The following is an 11,254-nucleotide window of genomic DNA, read 5'->3' as shown; positions in this document are numbered from 1 at the left end:
TGACACATAGTAAAAATGAAAAGACACACCTATAATTCAGGATGTCTCCTATCAATGGCAATGATAATAATTAATATTTGATCAAGGGCAGTGAAAATATTACTTCTCAACTTGCCCCAGTGTAGGGGTAAGTTGATCCAGGTCAGGGGGTATATTGAACCACTGTTCAAACCTGGGCATACCTGTTCAAACCTGGGCATACCTACAACACATCTTAAAGGTAACTATAAACAATAAATAACAAACCAAATACAAGCTTAGTTTTTCAAATATTTTTTATATAAATTTCGATTGAATTGATTGATTTTTTTTTAACATGTTAAAAGGAAAAGTAATCGTACAAATGGTGATACAATTGTATACATCTTACCAATCAAACACAGGGTAAATTCAACTTTAAATGTAGCCTACAATGAGCTCTTATTATCAACTTGGCCTACTTTAATGAATTTCTCCATTGAAAAACTGGCTAAACTTACCCCAAAGCCCATAGTTCACTTTAGCCCATAGCCACCATTTTAGAAAAAATAGCTAAAATTCAGAGTCATCTTTAGCTTAATGATTCACATGGTTTAATACGCTGCCAACACATCAATATATGTGTTTAAACCTGGATACTTTTTTTTGACATGACAGCCGATATAGCTGACATCTAGAAAATGTACTTTGACAAGCAAAAAACGTTTTTTTGTAAAAATGTTTACTTACCAGACCACAATGGCCCCGTCTCAGGTCGACTATTTCCATTTCATCGCTCCTCGGTCCTCGGTCTCACCGGAAGTTGATTTGTCTGTGCCATCTTGAGTACCGTCCCATGGCTCTTATTTCTGCCGGAGGACCGAGGATCGAGGAGCGAGTAGCGATAATGGAGGAGTGATAACCGAGGAACCATCCTCCGATGAAATCCTCAGATACTCGCCCTGCCCCCTTACTGTGTATCGCTCACTGATTGGACGATGCAGCGCATGCACTGATTTGATGCTTCTTGATATGAGAGCCGTTTCCCAGCGGAGTGAAGAAAATACATGAAACTCACGAGAGTCACTCCTCTGTTTATACTGTGTTTTGTTTCAATTCATGTATCATTTAGTTACAAATATGTGATATATCTGAACAACAAAGTGATCAAAAATAATTTTATTCATTTGTTGGAAACATTTTCATGATCGCTTTTTTCGTTTAACATGTTCATTTATTGTCATTTCCATTCAGTCAGTCATTAAGTGCTATTAAAGTGTTAATGTGCTACATATCCACACAAACAAACAAAGTGTGCAATCCAATGAATGTTAATCTAACTGCGTTTTGATAGATAATATATCTCTTTTTCTTCTCTCAATTATTTTATTTCTATTGTGCACTCTAATCAATATTAATCAAACTATTGTTCGTTTATACATTTTAATAATGGCGTTTATCTTTTTTGAGAATGAGTTCTTATTTTATTTTATTTATTGGGGTCTACAACAGATGATACAAATGTTTGTGTCAGTAAATAGGCTTGTTTGAGACGAGCTGCGGCTCGCCTCGAAAGTAGACGAGAATAGCCGATCGCAGTCGGGGGAGGTCTCAAAAAGCTTGCCTGAAGTCGGATAGCTCGGAGTCGGCTTCTTCTTCTTCTCGCTTTTTTGGCAGATTGCAAACAACTTTAAGGTGCATACCGCCACCTCCGAAGTCGGCTTGACTCGGTTTGCATTTATAAAGAATGCACAAATTTGTTTAATCGTTAATGTCAGATATGTAATAAGTAAATACATTTGTTCCTGCTCAAGATTAGATTCAACTTTATTGTTATTGCACATATTACAGGTACTGAGACAACGAAATGCAGTTTAGCTTCTAACCAGGAGTAAAAAAAGCAGTAAAGTGAAAAGTAATGTACACAATCTACAGAATAAAATATAGAATTAATTGAATGATGAATAAACAGTGAGGGGTATGAATACACATATACACAGCGGCCTGTGAGCAGTATGAACAGTGTGTATGAATATGCTAAGATATATAAAGTATGAAAACGGTAAGCAGTGCAAGTATAGTATAAAATATATAGATATTAATTTCATGATGATAAACCTTGTGGAACAATGATGAAAAATATGACTGGAAGTGGCGACGTAAAACTGACACAAAACAACAACAAACTTTTGCCGAGCCAATTGGAGAGTTTCATCAGCAGCACGGGGTAAATACCACCAATGAGCACTCAGCTCGAGATACAAGCATTTCGCTTCCGCAGCCCGTGGAGAGGAACTGCGCCACTGCTGTCAGATGAACAGCTGTGCGGCGTCATCACAAACGGACGTCGCTTCACGTGACGCTCCGGAGGAAAGGACGTCCCATTGCTCTTAAAACTAATTTCCCTGTGTCACTGCCCGATCTGCAGTGCGCATGTGCGAGGTGGTCCGCCATATTGGACAACTCCGGACGGCAACCCAAGAAGGACACTTGTGGCACAGTGGCTTTTGGCAAAGCTGAAAAATAAAGAGAGAGAGAGAGATGATTTATTGTTATTACAACGTGACTTCACTATTATTTAACAACTCTTTTTATTGGGTTATTTTATTTGGGGTTAAGTGAATTGTCAGAATAAGTGAGAAATGGATTTAACTTCTGTTAGACAGCTATCATACTGAATAAATATTTACTGTGAATGTATGCAAAAATGTATGGCACCTTGGGGGGCGGCGGTAAGGCTCTGGGGCACGGGGCTGCCTAGAGGGCCGGCGACCGGGGGCACGAAAGTCATTAGGAGGCGGTTGAGTGGACCGCTGGGACCTCCGCAGACCACCACTGTAAGCCAGTGGCAGAGTGCTGCTGCTAGAGGGGCCTCTGGGCCTGCTGGGAGTAGGCACAGGCCTACGTAGACCCGAGAGCTGCTGCCTGGTCTGCTTAGCTTGGGCAGCACGCTTTAGTGCCGCCAGGGCAGCTGCTCCAAACAGCTCCCCTGGTTCGTCTGGCACGCCGCGGAGGACACTCCTACATGTCTCCGTCAGTGGGGACTGAGACAGCCAAACCTAGCGTCAAGTCTGCACCAGTAGGGACATAACTCGTTCCTATTCCCTAGTCATTAGGGCAAAGGCCTGCAGTGATGCATCACTGAGGCCCAGCAAAGAAGGCTCAGCCGGAGCCTGCTGCAGAGAGGCGGAGGCAGCCAGCATTAGATGGGAGAGAGAGTTCCCGATACGACCCATGCGTGCCGCTGCGTCGTAGGCCTTACAAAGCAGTTCATCAGTGACCCTGCACTGAGGCCGAGGGCACCTGGCATTATGCCTTAGAGCAGGCATGGGCAAACTAAGGCCCACGGGCTTTTGAATCCGGCCCGCCGAATATTGGTACAAAATTGTCCAAATTATAGTAAAGACCGCATTCATTTTGCCTTTTTCCTGCAATACCCGCCATTTTAGTTGATCCCACTAGATGGCGCACTCTAGACACAATTTACCTTTGCTGGAGTCTGGTCTATTCTCTCAGCTGGCCCCACTCGGCAACCCGGCAAGATCGGCGAATACAAGTTGTAACAAGCAGTAGTGCTGAGCAAAGTGACTAAAACGCAACCACACACTTATAAAACACACTTATATAAATTCAGGCAACACTAACCAGGCTTAGCGTGATTCTGTTTATTTGACCATAATTTAATAACCATCCGTTCACTGTTATTGACCATTAGAGGCAGACGTTTTCCTTTTGTTTGTATTATTGCAGCTATCGGATGGAATCAATACATGGGCTACATGTGGCCATCACAAGTAAAATCATAACGAAAACTACGCCGGTAAAATATGCGTGTAGAAAACGTCTTATGCCAACAAGTAGTCAAGATAGTCTGATTAGCTAACATCACCTGTAGAATGCCAGAGAAACTTTAATAACAGCGTTGTGATGCCAAACAGCTTTCAGACTAAAACACATTCACTTATGGGGATGGGGGATATTTATCAGCTGCTTGTGTGACAGTCAGACAATGAAAACTTTACAGCGGCCGCTGCCGCGAGTTAACGGGAGAATAAACTCTGGTAGACGAGCAGCACTGCAGCAGGCAGTAATGCAGCTGAACAGCATTAATAAACAATGCACCGCGGCACTCTGGAGAAAGGTACAAGGTTGGAGAAGTAGTTCTTTAATTTAATCTGGCTTCGTATAATTAAAAACTACCCAACGCAGTCCTCTATTGATGTTGTTGTGAGCGATGTTGCGGAGAAAATCAGCGACGTAAAACGCTGTGTGGTTCATAAGAAAGCACGTAAATGCAATAATTCACATTTGAACCTAATTCACCTTTTAACCTGCATCTGTAACAATGAGTGGACCAAAGAAAAGAAAAGTCATGTGCCGAGTGTATAATGAGGAGTGGACAGCTAAATATTTTTTTACCGATCTGCTACCGGCCCAGCCCGCCTGTCAAATTTAAAACTCATAGTGGCCCCCGAGCCAAAGAGTTTGCCCACCCCTGCCTTAGAGCCTCATCAGGAACCAGAATCAGGGAGGCGATGGCAGGCTCGATGGGTGGCATGCGACCCAGCCCAACCCTCGCCGGATCCTGCATGGCAGCCAGGGTCCGGGCATCAGAGCTAAAGCGGGAGAGGGCCTTGGTGTCTCTCCAGCATGCATGGAGCTCCCTCAGGTACTCCTCTGAAGGAGGAACGGTGAGGGGGACAGGGGCAGGGCTACGACTGAAGAAGGCGCTAGCCTGAGCCGCGTCGGCTTGCGGAACCGGAAGCTGCAAGTGTGCCAGGGCCACACGAATAATGGCCATCATGGAGGCGTCCTCCACGCCCTGCAGAGAGCCCTGAGCAGAGGAGTGGGAAGCCTCCCCGGGAGTGAGCGGGGCCTCGTCCTCCACCTCTTCATTGAAGAGGTTAGCCGAGGCATCCTCATGCAGAGGTGCGGCCGCTCTGAGCGCCCAAGGCATGCAGCTCATGCAGTTCAGTTCATGCTGGCGTCCTGCGTGAGACCCTCCCTCAAATGCTCGAGACCAAGGCAAGACGGGCAGCGGTCGTGGCCATCCTCGGGCTCGAGAGAAGCCATACAGGCGCTACATGGATGAGCCATCATGTAGGTAGCCGGATGCAACGTAACCGGGAGCGGGGTGCGAGAACACAGCCTTCACCAGTTACCTGCTGAACGGAAGGAGTAGAGCCCTGCTCCTACTCGCCGAACACGAGAGGGGTGTAATGTCCTACACCCGCATTACTAGCAGAGGGAGCGGGGAGCGAGAGCACTGCCTTCACCTAGCTGAGTAAACGAAAGCGCAAAGCTACTAGCAGAGGGAGCGGGGAGCGAGAGCACTGCCTTCACCTAGGTGAGTAAACGAAGCACAGAGCTACCAAATAAGGAAGCTTAACAGGGCAGCTAGACAGCCGGCTGCCGCTCACAGTCAAGAACCACTCTTACCAGGAGCGGGGGTGAAGGAAACTGGCTAAGGAAACTGGCTTCTAAAGAAAAAACAGCACGGGTAATCTGGTGCTTACGTCAAGTGTCAGCCAAAGTGGCTGACACTGTTAGGCTGAGCCGCGCTACTGCTACTAGCTAAACAAGAGGACACGAAAAAAGCTGGAACTCAAGATGCTAACGATAGCTTGGTGCAACGCAGCGCTATCAGAAAAGTACAGAGAGCGCAACAAGGGCAACTCCTGGGAGAGGGGGCGGAAACGCTGCCGTCACCAGAAAGTTCCCAGGTAGCAACCAAGACAGAAATCCGGACAACTTAGCTGGGAGAGGGAGTGGAAACACTGTCGTCACCGACCAAGCCGCCACCAACCTGTCAGTTGAAGTTTTCTGCGCAGCCGGCCACAGCTCCTGGAGGACGGGTAACCCCGCGGCTCCGACTCGATCAGTCGCGAAGCTGCACCCAGCCAGCTGGATGCAGAGAAATGCTTAAATCAAGCGTTCCAACTGAACGCTGTGGGCTACAATATTGTAGCCACGGTACTCTCGCACAGCGAGAAGATGAAAAGGAACAGATCCTCTGATGACACTGGCTGATAGCCGGTGCCACGTGGGTCACAGGTGACTTTGTTGTTATTGGTACTCATACGGCGGATGCGCGCGATGGACATATCCAGTGCTAAAGCAGCGCCTCTGGCGGTCAGTAGGGACGAAATAGAACCAGTCTCCCTGCTGCTCAGGAGTTGCCGGGGGACGGCTAATACGAGCTACCTTTTGCCAGTCCGCACCGGCTAACATGGGCTTTACTGTAGCTGAGTTACTTTAGAGGGGGAGCCGGGCTTCTATGGCTATGATTCCCGCCTCCAACCTAATGTTACCGGCACCAGACCTAGGGGTAATCTGGACCAGCAGCAAGAGTTTCACAGGCTAAGGAGCACTAAGTAAACAACATATAAACTGTGTCTGTGGATTTGTAGAGAGAGGACCAAAGTTAGCGTCTTGCTCAGAGCACAGCATGTTTATTTCTGACATCAATGGCATACAGTTCAGTCACATTATGTCAAGGCTCTCAGTTAAAATGCATGATACATTAATATCAAACCGTCTTACAGACAAAACATATAAAAAGTATAAATAATATAAAATATTCTGCCTAACTAAGAAATACATGCATATGAATTAAAATGATTTAACATATATTCCACATAAACAATAATTGGCTTAACTTAGCATATGAATAGGTACCAAAATAAGGCCCTGGCCACACGAGGACGACCGAATATGACAGTAAACAACTGCGGAAACGATAACGGGTCCCAAGGTGGATAGAACGGCATACGCAACGCTCTGGGGGGTCCAACGGCTCAGTGTGTACGCCCTATACGATCATTTTCTGATAATGATGACGCAATAGCCCCGCCTCTCCCCACCTCTGCTGCTCACCTCTGCTGCTCACCCCCGCGTCAAAGCATTGATGTCAACAAAACTGGATTGCTCCATTGAAATAGCATTAAAATCAAAAGTGCCTTTAAAGAAAATGTATTCAGACAAAGTATTTTATTTTCAAAAATGTTTAAGGTTTTGCATACATAAAAGTGTATCCTACAGTTCCTTTTTGAGAGAATTACACACACAAATCTAAAAAGTAATGTTGTGTTAAAATAACATGAAAGAAATCAAAGTAAAGCATCTAAAAAAACATATATTTAAAAAAGTAATGTTAGTCAAGTCAAGTTATCAAGACTGCATTGTTTCATCGAAACAGTGTTAAAATCACAAACTTGCCCTTTAGATAAACATTCTTTAAGAAAAAATCTAATCAGACAATGTACTTCATTTTCTAGTTTTAAGGTTTTGCATACCTCAAAGTGTGTCTAAAAGTATCTAGGCAAGAGAAAAAAAATCAAAAATCTGCCTAGGCCATTAAGAAGAAACCGAATTCCTTACAAAGCACTTCATACTCTACCAGTTGTTAAGTGTTGCATACATCAAAGTGTGTCTAAAAGTATCCTAGTAACACGAGAAAAGAGAAAAAAAAGCCAAAATCGGCCTAGTATCCTTAAATAAGTGTTCAAATCACAAACTTGCCTCTAAGAGAAACAGTCTTTAAGAAAAAAATCTAATCAGACAATGTACTTCATTTTCTAGTTTTAAGGTTTTGCATACCTCAAAGTGTGTCTAAAAGTATCTTGGCAAGAGAAAAAAGCCAAAATCTGCCTAGGCCATTAAAAAGAAACCGAATTACTTACAAAGTACTTCATATTCTACCAGTTGTGAAGTGTTGCATACATCAAAGTGTGTCTAAACGTATCGTAGTAACACGAGAAAAGAGAAAAAAGCCAAAATCTGCCTAGTGTCAGCAAATAAGTTCAAATGTGCCTTTTAGAGTCACAGTCTTTAAGAAAATAAAAGTTTTACACAGTGACTGACATTCTGTATGGGGTTTCACACCTGAACTGCTGCAGGGGGGTGTTGAAAAGGGGGTGAGTATGTCAAGTCAAGTTATCAAGACTGCATTGTTTCATCGAAACAGTGTTAAAATCACAAACTTGCCTTTTAGAGAAACAGTCTTTAAGAAAAAATCTAATCAGACAATGTACTTCATTTTCTAGTTTTAAGGTTTTGCATTCCTCAACGTTTGTCTAAAAGTATCTTGGCAAGAGAAAAAAGCCAAAATCTGCCTACGCCATTAAAATAAACCGAATTCCTTACAAAGTAATTAATATTTTACCAAGTTATAAAGTTTTGCATCCATTAAAGTTTAACTATAAGTATCTTTGTAGGAAAAAAGAGAAACAAGCATTGATGTCAACAAAACCGGATTGTTCTACTGAAATAGCATTAAAATCCCAAAGTGCCTTTAAAGAAAATATATTCAGTCAAAAGTATTTTATTTTCAAAAATGTTTAAAGTTTTGCATACATAAAAAGTGTATCTTACAGTTCCTTTGTGAGAGAATTACACACAAATCTGCCGAGTGTCAGTAAAAAAAAGAAGTGTTAAAATCACAAACTTACCTTTTAGAGAAACAGTCTTTAAGAAAAAATCTAATCAGACAATGTACTTCATTTTCTAGTTTTGAGGTTTTGCATACCTCAAAGTGTGTAACGCTGTATAGATATGTCGCCGTGATGGTACACTGATGGCTGGCTTACGCTGCAAACTTCATCACCTTTTAACAAGAGAGTAAGTGTATAAAACGTTATTTTGGATATTTTACACATCAGCAGAAACAGAGAGATGGCAGGAAGGGGGGAGACGGTCTCCCCCACCTTTACAGACACTGTGTTTTAGAGAGAACAAATACATCCCACACATACATCTCTATCCCATCCACTAAAGTACTTCAACATTAGTTAACAGTCTCCCCAAAACTTAAAAACTATTATGAATCATAGTGCTAATACACAATAAATACAATATATACACAGAGGTTGTTTAACACACAACATACAACATCAAATAATTATATGAAGTACTTACCAGTTTTTCAGGATCAGATCCAGGTCAGGAAAATGCAGAGAAGAAATGCCAGGGTGGTTCATCATCACCTTTCTCTTGCTGTAGAAACTAGATATCCTTATAAACCCTTAACCAGGTCAATGGCTCAAAAAAATTACAACCATCGGTCTAATCCTTGCAATGTAGACAGAGACTTCCTCATAGCTAGTAAACTAATTAACACAAATCATATTAAAACCTTAATCTAATTTAGATAGGACAATAAAGTTTGTATGGTGACGTTAGTATAGTAGAGAGGGGCATCATTTGCCTGCATCACCGCAGAAGGAAGGAGGCTTTGAGACAAGAGTAGATGTTAGCTTAGATTCCTGTTAGAAAGGGGCTGTCTGATGAAGAAGGAAAGTGGTAACATACATCAATACTATTTTTAATTATTATGCTTATGGTGGGCTTTTCTTTAGGGGCTAAAATAAGATTTGATGTAGCCCCGGTCCACAGCAGGGGTTAGGGGAGACTGACACACACACACACACACACACACACACACACACACACACACACACACACACACACACACACACACACACACACACACACACACACACACACACACACACACACACACACACACACACACACACACACACACACACACACACACACACACACACACACACACACACACACACACACACACACACACACACACACACACACACACACACACACACCAAGCCAAAGCTCCCGTAGGGCCCCCAAAAGCCGATGGCCGGCCCTGAGATAAGGTATTTAAAATATGTGAAATATCACCATAATACATACATTTTCTGCTCTGCTCAGAACTTCAAGGATGATGAGATCTTCATTGATTCTCAGATGAGCGGCACGGTCCAAGTGAGGAAGTGTTTTGAACTTCAGATCCAGAGCTGTGCACTTGTGAAGGAATTCCTGCAGCCCAGCGTCAGAGTATCTTTTTTGCAGATTTTCCCTGATGGCATGCTTGAGTTCCCTGACAGTGGGAGTGTCCTCAACGTTTTGTTCCATAGATTTCAAGATCATGGTTTTAAGTGGTAGGATCATAGAAACCGATGGTGCCGTTTCAGTGCTCAATTTGTAGTGACTGTCTTCAGAGGTTTCATAATCTCAATCACATTCTCTGCGACTCTTACCTCCTGGTCAGTCAGATTGGCAATATCCTTGTTCTTCAGGGCACTTAGTGCCGAGCAGTGTTGGGCAAGTTACTTTTAAAAAGTAACTAGTAATAATTATAGTTACTGCTCTCCAAAAAATAACTAGTTACTGTATTAGTTACTAAATGATAAAAGTAACTAGTAACAAGTTACTTTACTTTAAAAATAATAACAATAAAAATACAAGTTTTTATGTTGCTTTTTGCTGACTAGTTCTCTGAAGGCTTGCAACAGACTTGACCGTTGCGATGGGCAGCATGTCCTCAACAACATACCTGGCAATCAATCTGTTTAGTTGACTCTCGGTGACATGTGGCGATTTAAAAAAATCGTTTTTTGGCTGTTTAGAGATGGTGTTGCTCCATCTGGGTCACTGCCGGTGGTTGAGACGGTGGGGTCTTTGGCGACTAGTTTTATAGCCCCATGTACATTACTTAGGTGCTTCAGGAGATTGTCATTGCTGTTATTCGATGTGGACAATGCTTTCTGGCCTGCACACAGTTTACATTTTACCGTAATATTTTTTGCGTCCTTCCCCACAAATTGAAAATAGTGGTTATATTTCCAAGTTGCAAATGCGCTGCTGCTCTCGCTGATACTTGCATCTGCCATTGTGTATGTGCTGGTGGTGAGCGTTGCCGTGTGTGTGTGTGTGTGTGTGTGTGTTAGCATTAGCAAGTGTTCGTGTGTGTGTATTTTCCCCATAAGTTAAGACCCGCCCAACTCTGTCTCTGATTGGCTTACCCTGAAATGTTACCCCGCGTTTACCAATCATCACTCCTCTCTGGTTTCACTTTTATATGGTGCTGTGAGAGGACATCGCTGTATTCACCTGTAAGTTACATCCGCAGGGAGATTCGGTTCAGTTCCATCACATAATGTAACGCAGCAATGCACCATTTAAATCACAGTAACTATAACGGCGTTACTTAATGGGAATAAGTAACTATTAACGCTATTAGTTACAGGATAAAGGGGTTGCGTTACATTAACGCGTTAGTCCCAACACTGGTGCCGAGTAAACAGCCGATTGCTGTTCAAGGTACCGCTCAACCATTTCATAGCTGGAGTTCCAGCGTGTGGGCACATCGTTGATGAGTCGGTGTTTTGGCAAATTAAGCATCTCCTAATCCTGCTCCAAAACATGTGCAGGCGTTCTGCTGCGGTGGAAAAAAGAAACAGCTCTTCTGATTTTCCCCAGCAGTCGAGAT

The 11,254-nt window shown here is 43.2% G+C and overlaps 1 long non-coding RNA gene across 1 annotated transcript; it reads right to left on the bottom strand.

Annotated features, from left to right (window-relative positions):
* Nucleotides 1-1,767: 1,767 nt before the first annotated feature.
* Nucleotides 1,768-9,328, bottom strand: LOC307013150. The gene is made up of 2 exons (XR_013800876.1): nt 8,486-9,328; nt 1,768-2,474 (listed from the first exon to the last, which is right to left on the bottom strand). It is a non-coding gene; the product is annotated as an uncharacterized lncRNA (long non-coding RNA).
* Nucleotides 9,329-11,254: the final 1,926 nt, after the last annotated feature.

Source organism: Notothenia rossii (genome assembly GCF_949606895.1).
Source record: "Notothenia rossii genome assembly, chromosome: 7".
In the NCBI taxonomy this organism is placed as follows: Eukaryota; Metazoa; Chordata; class Actinopteri; order Perciformes; family Nototheniidae; genus Notothenia; species Notothenia rossii.
The sequence above is the reverse complement of the archived record's forward strand: the minus strand, read 5'-3'. Positions and strand labels throughout refer to the sequence as shown.